Raw genomic sequence first — 20,047 nt, forward strand, 5'->3', positions numbered from 1 at the left:
GTCGTTAAGTGATCGGTTCCAGTTATAAAAGCAGCTCACATAGCCTGCCATGCCTCATTCTATCGTGATCAGCGCTCCGAACAACATTTGAAGAAAATGGCTCGAGCGAAATCGAAGAGCGGATTTTCTCCTTGCAACTGCAAGCAGCAAATTGCCGCTCTTTTGGTTTCGTTCATAAACGATAAGGAAACGCCACCGAAGCTTCAGTTGAAGAAGCATCCGCCGAAGAAGCATCCGCCGAAGAAGCATCCGCCGAAGAAACATCCGCCGAAGAAGCATCGACAACCACCACTGCAACAACTTTTCAAGGACCGGAAAATCCAGATCAATCGTGGTGAACTATTGGTCACTTTCCGTGTTCCGCTCACTCCTGCTCGTGTATATTATATGAACCAGGTGATTGAACGATAAAACGGCTCTTTTCAGAGCCACCAAACAAAACGGCTCTTTTCAGAGCCACAAAATAAACGGCTCTTTTCAGAGCCACCAATTAATATCAAGAGAGTTATTAGGATAATTTTTCATGTAAAAGCCCTTGGACCCACCAAACAAAACGGCTCTTTACAGAGCCACCAAATAAAACGGTTCTTTTCAGAGCCACCAATTAATATCAAGAGAGTTATTAGGATAATTGTTCATGTAAAAGCCCTTTGACCCACCAATCAAAACGGTTCTTTTCAGAGCCACCAATTAATATCAGAGTTATTTGTGTAATATTCCCTAATTTGTTTACCACATACTTGCTATAATCTCTTAATTCATCTCATAGCATCATACAATAATTGATTTATTACGAATAATTGACAATACGGCAATTTGAGGATGTTTCCGAGGACGCTGCTGCAGTACCGTCGGGATGCAATAACAGCATAATGCTAATCTTGTACATCCCTTACCCAGACATCAGTTTCATACAGCCTATTTCCCAGATAAGAAAACGAAGAATTTGAAAGGAGGAGCATCACCTGCTATTCTAAGGGTATAAAGCATCCCTCCTTCGTTGAATTCGGTTTCATTCTGTTTTCGCTTTCGAGCTGGTAAGAGCTCCTCCAAACCTGCTCAGCTCCTCGCTACCAGAGGCAAGCTGTTTGTACGAGATGGCTGAAGAAAATCGACCAAAGCCGCTTGTTGAAGCGCACCGCTTGTCAGCACCGCAAATCTCATCGGGCGAGGAGGATTGCAACCAGTGCGCCGTCAAAATGTGTCCGTGTTACGCAAATTCAACAATTCAATCGGCCCTTTTCAGAGCCAACAATTGTGTTTTAAAGAGTTGATTGTGTAATATTCCCTAATTTGTTCGAGATGGCTGAAGAAAATCGACCAAAGCCGCTTGTTGAAGCGCACATCGTCATCCGCACCGCAAATCTCATCGGGCGAGGAGGATTGCAACCAGTGCGCCGCCAAAATGTGTCCGTGTTACGCAAATTCAACAATTCAATCGGCTCTTTCCAGAGCCAACAAATGTGTTTTAAAGAGTTAATTGTGTAATATTCCCTAATGTGTTTACCACATACTTGCTATAATTTCTTAATTCATCTCATAGCAGCATACAATAATTGATTTATTACGAATAATTGACAATACGGCAATTAGAGGATGTTTCCGAGGACGCTGCTGCCGTTCCGTCGGGATGCAATAACAGCATAATGCTAATCTTGTACATCCCTTACCCAGACATCAGTTTCATACAGCCTATTTCCCAGATAAGAAAACGAAGAATTTGAAAGGAGGAGCATCACCTGCTATTCTAAGGGTATAAAGCATCCCTCCTTCGTTGAATTCGGTTTCATTCTGTTTTCGCTTTCGAGCTGGTAAGAGCTCCTCCAAACCTGCTCAGCTCCTCGCTACCAGAGGCAAGCTGTTTGTACGAGATGACTGAAGAAAATCGACCAAAGCCGCTTGTTGAAGCGCACCGCTTGTCAGCACCGCAAATCTCATCGGGCGAGGAGGATTGCAACCAGGGCGCCGTCAAAATGTGTCCGTGTTACGCAAATTCAACAATTCAATCGGCCCTTTTCAGAGCCAACAAATGTGTTTTAAAGAGTTGATTGTGTAATATTCCCTAATTTGTTCGAGATGGCTGAAGATAATCGACCAAAGCCGCTTGTTGAAGCGCACATCGTCATCAGCACCGCAAATCTCATCGGGCGAGAAGAACGCAACCAGTGCGCTGTCAAAATCAAACTCATCATCTGTGGTGCAGTCAAGAATCAAGCCTGTTAGGTACCATTACCACTATTATTAGGCAAATCAAGCGTCTGGCTAGTGAAATTGCTCAAGATTTCAAACTTGAGCTACATTTTAAGATTTCGACTTCAGCCGTGTGGTCCAATATCTGTTGCTGATGTGTGCCATCCACACGACGAAACATTCAGCTGGTTCGTCGTATAAGCAGAGAACTTGTTCATTGCATTGCATTGAGGATTTTTCGTTTAACCATGGCAATCAACTGATAATATCCTGTAGTGCCATTTATCTATAACAGCATTCGTGCTAACAAAGCCTTTGGCTCTTTTTAGGGCCACCACATGTGCGTAAAAGAGTTATCGGAGTAATATTTCCGACTTAATTTATTACATTGCCAAGCAATGAATAATATTTCTCTCAAACCATAAGAACTACAAAGCGATGACTGGATCTACTACTGAATCACTACTGTTCTTTCCAATGCTACTGTATATTTCAGAGGAGGTTATTGATATAATTTCAAAATGATCATACATCCTGAAGTGAAATTTCACATTTTCATAGATAAATATGACGAATGATTGACCAAATTGCAAATCGTTATATGCATTAATATTTACGAAAGTTTCGAGCACTGAAAACAGTATGAAGTCAAAACGAACAACAACAATGACATCAAATTCAGTTACATAAACCATCGTGGTCCTACGTCACCAGTTCGTTCAACCCCATAGGGATGTACCCTTATAGTTTTTAGCATTTTGCATGATTAAAAAAAATATGTTGCCAGTTCATATTTTTATCTTGTAGTCCAGATGGTTCAATACTTTAAGAACTAGATTTTTTTTAAAATTAATTGCATGCAAACCTCAGAGGCCATTTTCAAAAGTTGATATTGAATCCAAATGATCAATTCATCTATGGAAAAGACTTATTCTACTGTTCCGAAAACATATGCAAAACTTAATGCAAATCGAAGATTGTTGAGTTCTGTGACTGACCGATTTGGCTTGTAATTCGTCATATGCGATGATAGTGCCGTTTCTCTGTACGCCAGAACTCTTAATAACACCTTCGAGCGCAATGTTGAACAACAACTTCTAAAGTGCATCTCCTTGCTTAAATCCGTCTAACGTCACAAAAAGAAATGAAACCTCATCTGTAATCCGAACGATTTTGAACCACGTATCAGCCTAATTAGTTTCACCAGAAAACCATATTCATGCACTATCTGCCACAGCTTATTTCTTTCTAATGAATCGCACGCTTCCTTGAATCAATAAATATATGGTGGGTCTCTTGGCATTGGCAAAAGACAAACTTTTCAATTGTTACGTTCTTTCAACAAGCAAGATTTTCCCATAATTGTTGTACAAAATAACAATTATGGGAAAATCTTGCTTGTTGAATACATTATCAGCGTGGCGGTTCTGACTTCGGTGAATCGCGTACCAATCGTCTCGCTGTCGTTCGATTGGTTACCGCTAGAACCAGCTTGCTGTTGTAAGCGCATTTTTATGTATCTCCGTTGCAAAAAAATTCGTGGTACCGTAATCCGGGGGCAAATTGATCACTGGAGTGAATTTGATCAGGTCGGTACCAAATAGCATTTCCGTTCAAGGATGCTTAATACTACGTTGGCATCACGGACATTCCATGTTTTCTAGTTTATGGATGTCTAATGATAATTTTAAAATATTTCCTTTTTATTAAGGTCAGTTTTGCATAAAAATATTCACAATTTTTGAAGGTGTTAGCAATACTGTTGGAAATGTCGGTACTAAACAATCCGCTGGTGCTAAGCCTGCATGCAAACTTTGAGTGGTCAAAATGTTGTGTAAGCTTCAGTGTGAACTCCTGAACTCATTTTTGAAATCGCAGTACATTACAAGAATAGTTTTTTAGTAGCTCACCAAACCGTTTATTGTTGAATAACTTGCTTATTTCAAGGGAAATTGCATACATTTAGGCGTATTATGCAGATTTACTAAGTTTAATTTTGTAATAAAATGGTGATGTACACGAGTTGTAAGAATTTTGACATCATTTTCAGATTCAGGAGACCCAAATTTAGTAGATGGGGAAATTTTACATTTCAAAATATGCTTTATTATATAGTGATCAATTTTGCCCCGATGTGTCATTTTCAATTTTTGATATTGAAACTAATATTATGATATGTTAAATTTTATTTCATAAAAAATCGATTACATAAACTGATGGAGATCAATGAAGTACTAATTTTACCGAAATAAATTTGACAATATTTGAATTCCAAAGGATAACATGACAAAAAGTTTTGAAATAGTGATCAATTTGCCCCTGAATTACGGTACCGTAATCCGGGGTAACATTGATCATTTTTTTGAATGTTTCTTCAATATTTCGTTTGAAAATGCAAATGTTGCATTTTTTTTATTTTTAAAACAAGTACGGCCACCCATAGCTCGAGACTATATACTGTATTTTGTTTATTGAAAGATTTAAGCATGTTAAAAAAATGTTTAAGGCGATTTTTTGATTTAGCTGATATGGGGTAACATTGAATACCTATATTAGCAACGTTCGGTAATACTTTAAATGTCGTTACTTACTTAAATCATGGCCCCTGAAGCCGAATATGAAGGCCAATCGCTTACAAGTCATTTACTTTTTGAGTTATTTTAAAATTAAAACACCTTGAATCACGGAATACGCCTGAAGGTAGGCAATTTCCTAAGGGAATTTTACATTCTTAACAGTAATTCGGTAATGTTGCCTAATTGAGCATACTTATAAAAATTTTGACAACGGAATCGTTTTCGGCGATGTCATTTTTAGTAAGAACCACATTTTCCTTGCTTATATCGTTTGCAGAACTTATGTGAGACATGAATCTTCGGTAGTGTCATCCTTAACAATTAAAATCATTATTTCGAAAAGTTGACAAAGTTACGCATAAGGTAAACGCTATTTTCGCAAAAATATTAACTTTCATTAGCTCATGAATATAAGAAAGAGAAGCACCATTCATGATTTGGAAATGTTTCATCAATAAATGATAATACGAACTTTTGATTAGATGAGTCATTCCGATCAATGTTACCCCGTTGATCAATGGTACCCCGGATTACGGTACATAAAAGCGTCAAAGTTCTGTAAATTTGGTTCCCAAAATTCGTACTAATGCAAACAAAACTGTTTTAAAAGTTTTAACATAAAGTAGCATATTCACTGCATTATGATTTCCCATGTTTCGATGGTTCGGTGATGATGATTTCCCTTATATGAATCAACTATAGAAATCTATACATTAGTAAAGTGTCCGACAAAATTAATTGAAAAAATAAGTAACATTTCTAATAGAATTTTTTAGACAACACAAAGCGTAAATTTTGGGCAAATTCTTAGTCTTAGTTCATAGGATCTGTTCTAGAATTTTCAACCAGGCTAATTTTTCTTCAGATAGATGACAGAAATTCAACCAAAAAGTGAAAAAGTCCAACAAAATTGATTAGGTTTTATTCCATATCATTTTTCTTATTTCTTTTCTTTTTTTTATATATCAATTCTTTAATACATGTTTGATTTATTTCTGACAGATTTGTAGCAAACTTTTTGAAGCCATACTTTGATATTCCTTGATGATGGTTCCAGAACTTTTGCCTTGAATCTCTTGGAAGTTAGTCATATAATATTGTGAAATTTGTTCGTACTTTCAAAGTGATTTCCTCCTACAGGACAGCCATTCCTTCCATGCCTACTTTTTATACTCACATTTATTCTGGAATATGTTCCCGGGCCCAATTAAAAAACCTTTGAAAAGTTCAAAATTTCCCTCGCGGTTCCTGCAAAAATCCATTGTTTTTGTCAAATCATATCCTAAGACATTTCGCTGATTTGAAAGAATTCATTGATAAATTTCTGATCGAACATGATTTTTCTCAATGAATTCTTTCAAAAGGTTTTCCCAAAAATTTGTATATAAATTCTTTCGGAAGTTTTTAAGAAATGTTACCAAATACATAACACATATTGCGTTTACGTTTTTTTTTTTATGGAAATTCTGCTTCCCTCGGATTAAACAAGAATTTTTACGTTTCTGTCCAGAGTTTCCAACAATTTAGCTTCCGAGATCAACATAGCGGTTGAAGAATTATTAAAGTAATTCTCGCTGAGATTGGCCCGCTATTTACACATGCATTCTCTCAATGTTCATGCTTATTTGAATGCTCCTATCGAACAAATAAAGAAACTTATTTCGGTTGGTCAAATTGATGGATTTCTCGGTGATAATAATTGAAGCAGTATTTGAGGACCCCTCGATTTTTGATAATTCTTGGCTCTCTCAAACTGCCATAACTCAGAAATTTTATTCAATTTTGGTAAGAGAAAACATAGGAGCTGAATTTGCAAAAATAAAATTATTTGGGATAGTTTCTTAAGAATATTCTGATGAAGGATAAACAACAAAACGTCGAAACAGGTAGAAAAAACAGATGGACAACTAAAGATGGGCAACAAAGTGATTATTTATAATCTTTTATCTAGAGGTGAATAAAAAATAAAAATTAGTAAACCTCTAATTTATATAGAAAAAAAACAAATTTCTCGAGAAGCTGCATCAGAACACTATTCAGAAATTACCCTAGATATCTATCAGAATTTTGTCACAAAAAATAAAAAAAATCCTTTCAAAAAAGTTTGTTTGGACTTCTGTAAGGAGCTAGTTTATTTACATCAATCTGTTCGCCATAGTATCATGAAACTTCGCTGTTTATGATAAATATTTCCTTAGATGTTGCAAATATCGTCAGTAAAATTTCTATCTGCTTTAACGCCAATGATTGTCTCTCAGAAAAGTGAAAAAAAAACAACAATTTTTGTAAAATATCCCAAAAAATTCTCACGCTTTTCTGTGAGATGTATATGTATTCAGAAATTTCGTCAAAAAATATTCAAAATTCATCAATGAGTTCTTGAATTTTTCGACAGGAAATTAGTAAATATGCGTTGCTCAAAAAATCTAATATAAGTTGGATATCGAATCACGCAAAAAATCGCTGAAAAAAGTTTTGGATATTCCTGGAGTAGCTTTTGAACCAAAACCAAGAGAGTGGATGGGTGTCTAGAACCTGAAAGAATGACATTTCTTTTTAAATACCCAGAAGAATCGCCAGTGCTATTTAAAGAAAAAACTATAAGGGTACATCCCTATGGAGTTGTACGAACTGGTGACGTAGGACCACGTAACAATAGGAAATATATTGCATCCCAACGGCACATCAGCAGCGTCCTCGGAAACATCCTCAAATTGCAGTATTGTCAATAATTCGTAATAAATCAATTATTGTATGCTGCTATGAGATGAATTAAGAAATTATAGCAAGTATGTGGTAAACACATTAGGGAATATTACACAACTAACTCTTTGACACATTTGTTGGCTCTGGAAAGGGCCGATTGAATTGTTGAATTTGCGTAACACGGACACATTTTGACGGCGCACTGGTTGCGTCCTCCTCGCCCGTTGAGATTTGCGGTGCTGATGACGATGTGCGCTGCAACAAGCGGCTTTGGTCGATTTTCTTCAGCCATCTCGAACAAATTAGGGAATATTACACAATCAACTCTTTAAAACACCTTTGTTGGCTCTGAAAAGGGCCGATTGAATTTGCGTAACACGGACACACTTTGACGGCGCACTGGTTGATATCCTCCTCGCCCGATGAGATTTGCGGTGCGCTTCAACAAGCGGCTTTGGTCGATTTTCTACAGCCATCTCGTACGAACAGCTTGCCTCTGGTAGCGAGGAGCTGAGCCGGTTTGGAGGAGCTCTTACCAGCTCGAAAGCGAAAACAGAATGAAACCGAATTCAACGAAGGAGGGATGCTTTATACCCTTAGAATAGCAGGTGATGCTCCTCCTTTCAAATTCTTCGTTTTCTTATCTGGGAAATAGGCTATATGAAACTGATGTCTGGGTAAGGGATGTACAAGATTAGCATTATGCTGTTATTGCATCCCGACGGCACTGCAGCAGCGTCCTCGGAAACATCCTCAAATTGCCGTATTGTCAATTATTTGTAATAAATCTATTAATGTATGATGCTTTGAGATGAATTAAGAAATTATAGCAAGTATGTGGTAAACACATTAGGGAATATTACACAAATAACTCTTTAAAACACATTTGTTGGCTCTGAAAAGCGCCGATTGAATTGTTGAATTTGCGTAACACGGACACATTTTGGCGGCGCACTGGTTGCAATCCTCCTCGCACGATGAGATTTACGGTGCGGATGACGATCATCTCGAACAAATTAGGGAATATTACACAATCAACTCTTTGAAACACATTTGTTGGCTCTGAAAAGGGCCGATTGAACTGTTGAATTTGCGTAACACGGACACATTTTGACGGCGCACTTGTTGCGTCCTCCTCGCCCGATGAGATTTGCGGTGCGGATGACGATCATCTCGAACAAATTATGGAATATTACACAATCAACTCTTTGAAACACATTTGTTGGCTCTGAAAAGGGCCGATTGAACTGTTGAATTTGCGTAACACGGACACATTTTGACGGCGCACTTGTTGCAATCCTCCTCGCCCGATGAGATTTGCGTTGCGGATGACGATGTGCGCTTCAACAAGCGGCTTTGGTCGATTTTCTTCACCCATCTCGTACAAACTTGCCGCCGCTTGGTGATCAACAGCTTGCCTCTGGTAGCGAGGAGCTGAGCCGGTTTGGAGGAGCTCTTACCAGCTCGAAAGCGAAAACAGAATGAAACCGAATTCAACGAAGGAGGGATGCTTTATACCCTTAGAATAGCAGGTGATGCTCCTCCTTTCAAATTCTTCGTTTTCTTATCTGGGAAATAGGCTGTATGAAACTGATGTCTGGGTAAGGGATGTACAAGATTAGCATTATGCTGTTATTGCATCCCGACGGCACTGCAGCAGCGTCCTCGGAAACATCCTCTAATTGCCGTATTGTCAATTATTCGCAATAAATCAATTATTGTATGCTGCTATGAGATGAATTAAGAAATTATAGCAAGTATGTGGTAAACACATTAGGGAATATTACACAAATAACTCTTTAAAACACATTTGTTGGCTCTGGAAAGGGCCGATTGAATTGTTGAATTTGCGTAACACGGACACATTTTGACGGCGCACTTGTTGCGTCCTCCTCGCCCGATGAGATTTGCGGTGCGGATGACGATCATCTCGAACAAATTAGGGAATATTACACAATCAACTCTTTGAAACACATTTGTTGGCTCTGAAAAGGGCCGATTGAACTGTTGAATTTGCGTAACACGGACACATTTTGACGGCGCACTTGTTGCGTCCTCCTCGCCCGATGAGATTTGCGGTGCGGATGACGATCATCTCGAACAAATTATGGAATATTACACAATCAACTCTTTGAAACACATTTGTTGGCTCTGAAAAGGGCCGATTGAACTGTTGAATTTGCGTAACACGGACACATTTTGACGGCGCACTTGTTGCAATCCTCCTCGCCCGATGAGATTTGCGTTGCGGATGACGATGTGCGCTTCAACAAGCGGCTTTGGTCGATGTTCTTCAGCCATCTCGTAGCTTGCCTCTGGTAGCGAGGAGCTGAGCCGGTTTGGAGGAGCTCTTGCCAGCTCGGAAGTCGAAACGGAATGAAACCGAATCCAACGATGGGAGCATGCTATATACCCTTAGATTAGCAGATTATGCTCCTCCCCTTCGTGCTCTTCTCTTTCTAATCGACCAATCTGGGAAATGCATATGTGCCAATAATGAGTTGGACTTAGAATTACTTGATAATTGCGAAAAATGATAATGCGTGAGAAATTGGTCGAACATGAATGAAAGGGTTGACATTTACTAAATATTCTATAGATAGCTATTGATAATCAATAGTTTTCTTTAATATGAAGGTAAATTTCTGATCCATGGGTGCCAAAATGATGAATATTGTTCAATTAGAATTTCTTTTCAAAAGCATACTAAACATGTCGCAATTTTGTTACATGTGATCATTTTCGTAATCGAAGTGTTCTCATAAAATATGGCAAATCAAAGACACTGTCGGAAATTCCACTCTAGTTTACAATCGTTATGAAATTTTGAGCACTCACCCCGACGGCACTGCAGCAGCGTCCACGAATAGTCTCAAATTGACGTGCCATCAATTATTCATAACAAATTAAATTTTGTACGAAACTGCGAGATTGATTGAGGAATATAAGATGTAATCAGGTTGGAAATATTATTCCTTCAACTCTTTACCACAAATTTGATGGTCCTGACAAGGTCCGATGGCAGATGAATAGCACTGCGGGAAGTTATCACTTGATCGCCATGGTCAAACGGGAAATCCTCAACGCAAACAGCAACGGGTAGTGGATCCACGGGCACGTGTCGAAATCTGGAAACTCGAGCGCTTCCGACGCTCGATTAGCAGCAGCTCCTCGGATCAGCAATTCTGGGGGCTTCTGGTATCTGGTTCCTATCGGGCTTGCTTCTTGACCGCCGATGCTGAATTTATCACGGGTCGAAATCTGGGAGCGCGGATAAATTTGCGGCGCCAAAGACGATGGCTTGGACGCTTCTCCGAGCAGCAGTAGTTTGCCGCTCGGAGAAGCGCCCAAGCCATCGTCATCGCCGCCGCAAATCAATCTTGCGTCTTCCTCTTCCGACGACACAAATTGGACTGTGACGCGGGTGCAAAAGCAAAGCGAGAATGACTCGCCCGACCGTGTTCACAGTCCGACTGCAAAAAGAAGACTGAGGGAAGAAGCAGGGACCATTTGCTTTTATAGTGGGAAGCGACACCGTCGAAAAGTGCTTGAACGTGATTGGTTGGATAAGAAAGGGGTCAACATTTATCAAATTTTCAATAGTTAAACAACAAAATTCACTTATCGGATATATTACTAACGATGCGTAGATACATTTCTGATCGAATGATACTAAAATCGTAATAATTGGTTCATAAACAACTGAGTTATTAACGTTCAAAATCTCCCCTAATTTCGTTACATGTCTCATTTTCCGTACTTTTAAAGTGCACCCCAATATAGAAAACAAAGACGTAGTCCTACGTCAAAAAATCACTAGTAAATATTTTTATGGTGAAGACATTCTAGGACAAACGATAATATAATTATCTGAAGAAATGCTTGCACAAATTGCTGGGGAAACTTTTGAGTATTTTAGTGGAATTATTTTTGAAGGAACAGTTGGAAGTATTCTGCAATAAGCATTACAGGAATGTTACACCCCACAACAAAGAACACAAGACTCCGTAAGCTCCCATAGAACATATCCACTATGTCATTAGGCTATGCTGATAAGTCTGTAGTTAAACAATTTGCCCTTCATTATCAACACACAGATTCGGCCCCTTACCGGTTTCCATCAAATAACTCGCTTCATCTGCTTGGAAATCGCTATGAAGCCAACTCTACGTTCGGTTGTGTCTCCGCTGCTGTAGTAGATGTGGTACTTGAATGCAGTGTTGGCGTATTTCCCGGAGGCCAACACGCTTGGGTTCATTTAAAGTTCTCACGTTCCAAGATCTGACTTTCCAATCGTTGTCCTGTATTCGTTTCCGGGTCTGTTGTTGAAACACCAATCCATTCCTGAGCAAAGCTGAGTATCAAAAATATAAGTTATCCGGCATTTTGATAGAATAAGCAGGTAACACAACAAACTTGATAACAAAAGTTATACTAAGCACATGTTTTAATTTCTCATTGTGATTTTAAACAGGTTGATGACAAGTTTCATTATTCATCCAATTTCCCCCATTGATAACTCATAATGTTCTCAATAAGTTATAAAGATCGAATTATGATTTACCGTCATTTACCCGTCGATTGTATCTTCGTTCTGACAGCTCAAAATTTCGTTGATAACAAGAGTCTTCCAATAGAGTAACGACTGTTTCTTTTGTTGGAGCCAGTGGCAAAAAGTACAGGGTTTTTTTTATTTCCGTATGGGTTTGGGCCGAAAGGTCTCAGATTTTCATGAAACTTTTTCCACAGGCAGGGCTTATTAATATATGAATAAAAAAAATTGAGAAAAATTCAGGGTCGCCTATTTTGCCGGAAAACTCAGTTGGAAATTTTTTGTTTTCCCCTGACACTACTTACTTTGAAAAATCATAACTCAAGAACGAAGCATCATAGAAACAAAGTTTTTTTTAATGAAAATGAAAGCGAATTTTCTCAGGAATAAAAAAAAAAACTGGAAAAGGATTCGACCGGGAATCGAACCCAGACATCTTCAACATGGCTTTGCTTTGTATCATAAATCTCAGGTGACAATCAATCAGTCAGCCTTTATTCTGAAACTTCAACTCGACAAACAAACCCATCCAACTCAAAATCCCCCTAATTGTGCTTCGATAGAAAAGCTTATCCATCGATTAATAAGGTCAACTCAAATAAATGGATTCATTAATTCGTTTGCCACGTCTCCAATCCATTTGCACACCCCTATCTCCGTATCCCACTCGCAGCACAAATAAGTCCCACGTGTGGAATAATTTCTCCTTTGAACTCGTTCGATTACCGGAAGCTCTTTGCAATCGCGATTCGGACGGACTGAGAGTGGCCATCGGTACCTACCCTCGCTGAGCTCATAATTTATCCGAAAATTATCGGTAAAACTGTGCCAAAAGCAATCGCAAACGATCTAGTACCGAAAGCAACATTTGCAAAACTGGCAGATTTCGCTCGAACGCTGTGCAGAGCTTCCGATTTCGATCATTTATTCGCCAAACAGGGTCGCGCTCGCTGCCGACTTGGTAACACATTCGACATTATCGTCATTATCATCAGCGCCCTCTTTCCTCGCACAATCTCGAAACCAACGAACGAGCGCTGCACTGCACGCAGGAGTAATTTGAATCAATCACGGCCATTTTTTTTTCTGCCAATAATGTTATTTTAATGTTCGAATTTTTATAAAAAACTATAAGGGTGCATCCCCATGGGGTTGTACGAACTGGTGACGTAGGACCACGTAACAATTGAAAATATATTACATCCCAACGGCACAGCAGCAGCGTCCTCGGAAACATCCTCAAATTGCAGTATTGTCAATAAATCGTAATAAATCAATTATTGTATGCTGCTATGAGATGAATTAAGATATTATAGCAAGTATGTGGTAAACACATTAGGGAATATTACACAATTAACTCTTAGACACATTTGTTGGCTCTGGAAAGGGCCGATTGAATTGTTGAATTTGCGTAACACGGACACATTTTGACGGCGCACTTGTTGCAATCCTCCTCGCCCGATGAGATTTGCGTTGCGGATGACGATGTGCGCTTCAACAAGCGGCTTTGGTCGATTTTCTTCAGCCATCTCGTACAAACTTGCCGCCGCTTGCTGATCGGACACACTTTGACGGCGCACTGGTTGCAATCCTCCTCGCCCGATGAGATTTTCGGTGCGCTTCAACAAGCGGCTCTGGTCGATTTTCTTCAGCCATCTCGAACAAATTTGGGAATATTACACAATCAACTCTTTGAAACACATTTGTTGGCTCTGAAAAGGGCCGATTGAACTGTTGAATTTGCGTAACACGGACACATTTTGACGGCGCACTTGTTGCAATCCTCCTCGCCCGATGAGATTTGCGTTGCGGATGACGATGTGCGCTTCAACAAGCGGCTTTGGTCGATGTTCTTCAGCCATCTCGTAGCTTGCCTCTGGTAGCGAGGAGCTGAGCCGGTTTGGAGGAGCTCTTACCAGCTCGAAAGCGAAAACAGAATGAAACCGAATTCAGCGAAGGAGGGATGCTTTATACCCTTAGAATAGCAGGTGATGCTCCTCCTTTCAAATTCTTCGTTTTCTTATCTGGGAAATAGGCTGTATGAACCTGATGTCTGGGTAAGGGATGTACAAGATTAGCATTATGCTGTTATTGCATCCCGACGGCACTGCAGCAGCGTCCTCGGAAACATCCTCTAATTGCCGTAAAGTCAATTATTCGCAATAAATCAATTATTGTATGCTGCTATGAGATGAATTAAGAAATTATAGCAAGTATGTGGTAAACACATTAGGGAATATTACACAATTAACTCTTTAAAACACATTTGTTGGCTCTGGAAAGGGCCGATTGAATTGTTGAATTTGCGTAACACGGACACATTTTGACGGCGCACTTGTTGCACCCTCCTCGCCCGATGAGATTTGCGGTGCGGATGATGATCATCTCGAACAAATTAGGGAATATTACACAATCAACTCTTTGAAACACATTTGTTGGCTCTGAAAAGGGCCGATTGAACTGTTGAATTTGCGTAACACGGACACATTTTGACGGCGCGCTTGTTGCAATCCTCCTCGCCCGATGAGATTTGCGTTGCGGATGACGATGTGCGCTTCAACAAGCGGCTTTGGTCGATGTTCTTCAGCCATCTCGTAGCTTGCCTCTGGTAGCGAGGAGCTGAGCCGGTTTGGAGTAGCTCTTGCCAGCTTGGAAGTCGAAACGGAATGAAACCGAATCCAACGAAGGGAGCATGCTATATACCCTTAGATTAGCAGATTATGCTCCTCCCCTTCGTGCTCTTCTCTTTCTAATCGACCAATCTGGGAAATGCATTTGTGCCAATAATGAGTTGGACTTAGAATTACTTGATAATTGCGAAAAATGATAATGCGTGAGAAATTGGTCGAACATGAATGAAAGGGTTGACAATTACTAAATATTCAATAGATCGCTACTGATAATCAATAGTTTTCTTTAATATGAAGGTAAATTTCTGATCCATGGTGCCAAAATTATGAAAATTGTTCAATGGGAATTTCTTTTCAAAAGCATTCTAAACATGTCGCAATTTTGTTACATGTGATCATTTTCGTAATCGAAGTGTTCTCATAAAATATGGCAAATCAAAGACACTGTCGGAAATTCCACTCTAGTTTACAATCGTTATGAAATTTTGAGCACTCACCCCGACGGCACTGCAGCAGCGTCCACGAATAGTCTCAAATTGACGTGCCATCAATTATTCATAACAAATTAAATTTTGTACGAAGCTGCGAGATTGATTGAGGAATATAAGATGTAATAAGGTTGGAAATATTATTCCTTCAACTCTTTTCCACAAATGTTATGGCCCTGACAAGGGCCGATGGCTTTCTTAGCCTCGATTCGGTTACAGATAAATAGCACTACGGGATGTTATCAGTTGATTGCCATGGTCAAACGGGGAATTTGCTTATACGACGAACCAGCTGAATGGTTCGTGACGTGGATGGCGCACAATAGCAACGGGTATTGGATCCCCGGGCACAAGTCGAAATCAGGAAAGGATGCTCACTCTTGAAAGCTTGAGCGATTTCACCAGTCCGACGCTCGATTAGCAGCATCTCCTCGGATCAGCAACTCTGGGGGCTTCTGGTTTCTGGTTCCTAACGGGCTTGCTTCTGGACCACCGATCACGAGTCGAAATCTGGGAGCGCGGATAAATTTGCAGCGGCGATGACGATGGCTTGGACGCTTCTCTGAGCAGCAGTAGTTTGCCGCTCGGAGAAGCGCCCAAGCCATCGTCATCGCCGCCGCAAATCAATCTTGCGTCTTCCTCTTCTGACGACACAAATTGGACTGTGACGCGGGTGCAAAAGCAAAGCGAGAATGACTCGCCCGACCGTGTTCACAGTCCGACCGCAAGAAGAAGACTGAGGGAAGAAGCAGGGACCCATTTGCTTTTATAGTGGGAAGCGACACCGTCGAAAAGTGCTCGAACGTGATTGGTTGGATAAGAAAGAGGTCAACATTTATCAAATTTTCAATAGTTAAACAACAAAATTCACTTATCGGATATATTACTTACGATGCGTACATATATTTCTGATCGAATGATACTAAAATCGTAATAATTGGTTCATAAACAACGTTCAAAATCTCCCCTAATTTCGTTACATGTCTCATTCTCCGTACTTTTAAAGTGAAATTTTGAGCACTCACCCCGACGGCACTGCAGCAGCGTCCACGACTAGTCAATTATTCATAACAAATTAAATTTTGTATGAAGCTGCGAGATTGATTGAGAAATATAAGATCTAATAAGGTCGGAAATATTATTCCTTCAACTCTTTACCACAAATTTGATGGTCCTGACAAGGTCCGATTGCAGATGAATAGCACTGCGGGAAGTTATCACTTGATCGCCATGGTCAAACGGGAAATCCTCAACGCAAACAGCAACGGGTAGTGGATCCACGGGCACGTGTCGAAATCTGGAAACTCGAGCGCTTCCGACGCTCGATTAGCAGCAGCTCCTCGGATCAGCAATTCTGGGGGCTTCTGGTATCTGGTTCCTATCGGGCTTGCTTCTTGACCGCCGATGCTGAATTAATCACGGGTCGAAATCTGGGAGCGCGGATAAATTTGCGGCGGCGACGACGATGGCTTGGACGCTTCTCCGAGCAGCAGTAGTTTGCCGCTCGGAGAAGCGCCCAAGCCATCGTCATCGCCGCCGCAAATCAATCTTGCGTCTTCCTCTTCCGACGACACAAATTGGACTGTGACGCGGGTGCAAAAGCAAAGCGAGAATGACTCGCTCGACCGTGTTCACAGTCCGACCGCAAAAAGAAGACTGGGGGAAGAAGCAGGGATCCATTTGCTTTTATAGTGGGAAGCGACACCGTCGAAAATTGCTCGAACGTGATTGGTTGGATAAGAAAGGGGTCAACATTTATCAAATTTTCAATAGTTAAACAACAAAATTCACTTATCGGATATAATACTAACGATGCGTAGATACATTTCTGATCGAATGATACTAAAATCGTAATAATTGGTTCATAAACAACTGAGTTATTAACGTTCAAAATCTCCCCTAATTTCGTTACATGTCTCATTTTCCGTACTTTTAAAGTGCACCCCAATATAGAAAACAAAGACGTAGTCCTACGTCAAAAAAACAGTTTTAGGTTAACTCGGATTAATTTTAACCACTGCATGGGAACTATCCTTTTATCAATGAATATTTTATCAGAAATACTGCTATAGGAAAACTATTTCCAGGTTTATTTATGAAAGGTGATGTCAAACTTAGAATTTTGAGGAACACATATCTTGAAAATTGCAAATTCAATCAGATATTTTTATTAGATTGACGGAAGTGCTGCTTTGGCACATACAATTGTTTGGGGTTGAGTATGTTTGAGCTGTGATCTTTTTATCCACTATATTCAGGTATTCTTTAAGAAATTCTAACCATACATCATACATTGAAGTTTTATTACATAATATAGAATAAGCAACAGAAATGGAAGGAAACAGCTTTTTTAATTATTTAACTCATAACGCGTGGTAAAGACGGATAAATTATGGGTGAAATGAAGAAAAAATCCACGTGCTCGGCTGGGATTCGAACCCAGGACTCTTGTATGCTGGACGAGCGCTTTACCAACTAAGCTACCGAGCAACTTGGTGACCCAATAACTTAGAATCCAAGTGAAGGTATCTGCGGCAATATGCACTACCGGGGCAAAACGACTTTTCAAGGTTTCAATTAATATTCTAGAAAATTGAGACACTTTTCTTGAAGTTTGTTTCGTAAATTTATATGTTGAGGATCCCATCTACCAGTTCTTGACGAAAAATTGTCCCCAATCACTTTGCAAATACCCTAAAATAACACCGTGGGTCGTTTTGCCACAAGGGTGCGTATTACCATAGATTCCCTCTACAATTCAACAGCAATTTGGCTTTCGTGTGGATTTTCTAATGTTTCATGACAGTAACGTACAATACCTTATTTAAACTGCTTGCCATGGCTGATTAACTCTTATTTGTTAAATAGATAAATGTTTGATAAAAGACTTATTTCCTGTGCTGGGAATGGTAATAGTAGTAGGCTTGAATTTCGCGAAAATCTCGTGGCTCTTCCCAGTACAGTAGTTCAAAAACGTGAATCTCTTCAAGTAGCCTATGTTGGGTGAATGATGAATTAATGAATGAATTTTCTAAATCGTTATACTCTAAATGCAGCAAATGCAGCGGGAAATAGAACATTTTTCTACTGTAATTTTGGGTTGCCTTTAGCAACGGGTGTTTTGCAATTTTCAAGGCTTTTTGCCTACAGCAGCGATGGGCGTGAGTTTCACTGGAGTCGCTTACTATGATTAGCTTTGTTTTTTTTCAACTGTAGGGTGAATTTCTAATTTTTTTCGCAACCCTGCTTATTTCATACACCTTGTTGTCATAAAAACTGCTTTGAACTACATGACTTCCTCTTGGGTTTATGTTAACTTACCTTATTTATACCTCTCAAGTCAGCACTAATATTGCGTTATTGAAAAAAAAAACGCATTCCTAATAGTAAAATGCAAATATATCCGTTTTCATTGTTATTGCGTATATTCTTCGAAACAGCACGCCCAATCTGTCAAACTTTGTTGAATTGCTGCTTAGTTACCATAAAAGAGAAAAAAAGCTGAATCATGTGCAATCAGCATTTTTTAAGGTAATTTTACATCCGGTGGTAGGTCATTTGGCATAAAGTCGTTTGGCATAATAGTCGTTTGGCATAATAGACGTTTAGCATAATGAGTCTGAAACCAAGAATTTCTTAAGATGACATTCGTTTTTACGTTTCTATTGAATCTTTTTGATGACAACAGGCTTGTTTTGGAGCCAATTGACACAAAATGACACTTTATTCAACAATCATATGCTCTTCAATAAACTAAATCATATTACCGTTTTGATTCATATTACGAACAGCTTTCTATTCCGGACACTCTACTTTGTATGGGAAACATTTCACACGAAATGTTTCAATTTTTGCCGTTCGAAAGTTCTCACTTTCGAGGCTTGTTTTAGTTAACATTATCCATTGATACCTTTGAAAATTTATAATGCTTAACTGCCTTAGATGCTCTTTAGTGGTTTGCCCATTTCAATTGATGATTTGACTTTTCTATTTATGACTTTCATGAGCTGTCCGGAAATCGAATCGAAGTGTCCGGAAAAGAAGGAAGCCAACCCAGCTGAGGAGATGGATGCCGCCGAAATGACTCTGGCCGAGGAACCCAAGTCAAAGGACCCCTTCGATTCCCTACTGATTTTTGACGACTTCAAGCGCTGCTACTCGAACGAGGATGAAGCCCAAATCCATTTCTTACTTGTGGGAGAAGTTCGACCTGGAAAGCTACTCCATCTGGTACGGAGAGTACAAATAACCCGAGGAGCTGACCAAGGTGTTCATGGGCTGCAATCTGATCACCGAATGTTCCAGCGAATGTATAAAATGCTCAAGCAGGCCTTCCGCTTCCGTGTGCCTCTTCGGCGAGGTCAACAACAGCACAATTTCCGGCGTTTGGGTCTTGCGCGGGTCAGGATCTGGTCTTCATCCTGTCACTTGACTAGCAGGTCGATTACGACTGGAAGAAACTGGGTGCCAAGTCGCAACGAAACAAGGAACTAGTCAAGCAAATATTTTATAAACAAAATTGGCGACAAAAGTCTAAATACTTACGAGATAAGATAAACTCGTTGCCTTTCTAAAGAGTCATAGGGAGTTTTAAAAAGAAATCATTACAGAGATATGAAGAAAATACATTTGTATGTTTTGGAACCCAGAAAAGCTGTTGCCATAAATGCACACCAGATTCAGCAAAGCCAAGCTGAGGGTCGTGGGTTCAAATCCCGCCTGTTCGAGGATTTTTTTCGCAAAGGAAATTGTTCCCGGTTTCCCTGGGCTTAGGTTATCTTCGTACCATCCATACAATATATACATGCAAAAATAGTCAACTGGAAAATAAAAACTCTCAGTAAAAAGTGTGGAAGTGCTCATTGCTCACTCTCAGCTGAGAATCAAGCTCTGTCCCTGTTGGGG

At 39.8% G+C, this 20,047-nt stretch overlaps 1 long non-coding RNA gene and 1 other non-coding gene across 2 annotated transcripts in view; one reads left to right on the forward strand and one right to left on the reverse strand.

Annotated features, from left to right (window-relative positions):
* LOC110678686 overlaps positions 1–20,047 on the forward strand; it is a 114,303-nt gene that overhangs the window by 93,738 nt on the left and 518 nt on the right. The gene's annotated exons all lie outside the window — the stretch shown is intronic.
* Positions 17,561–17,632, reverse strand: Trnaa-agc. Its single transcript has one exon. It is a non-coding gene; the product is annotated as a tRNA-Ala (tRNA).

The sequence above is a fragment of the Aedes aegypti genome, chromosome 3 (genome assembly GCF_002204515.2).
Source record: "Aedes aegypti strain LVP_AGWG chromosome 3, AaegL5.0 Primary Assembly, whole genome shotgun sequence".
NCBI lineage: Eukaryota > Metazoa > Arthropoda > Insecta > Diptera > Culicidae > Aedes > Aedes aegypti.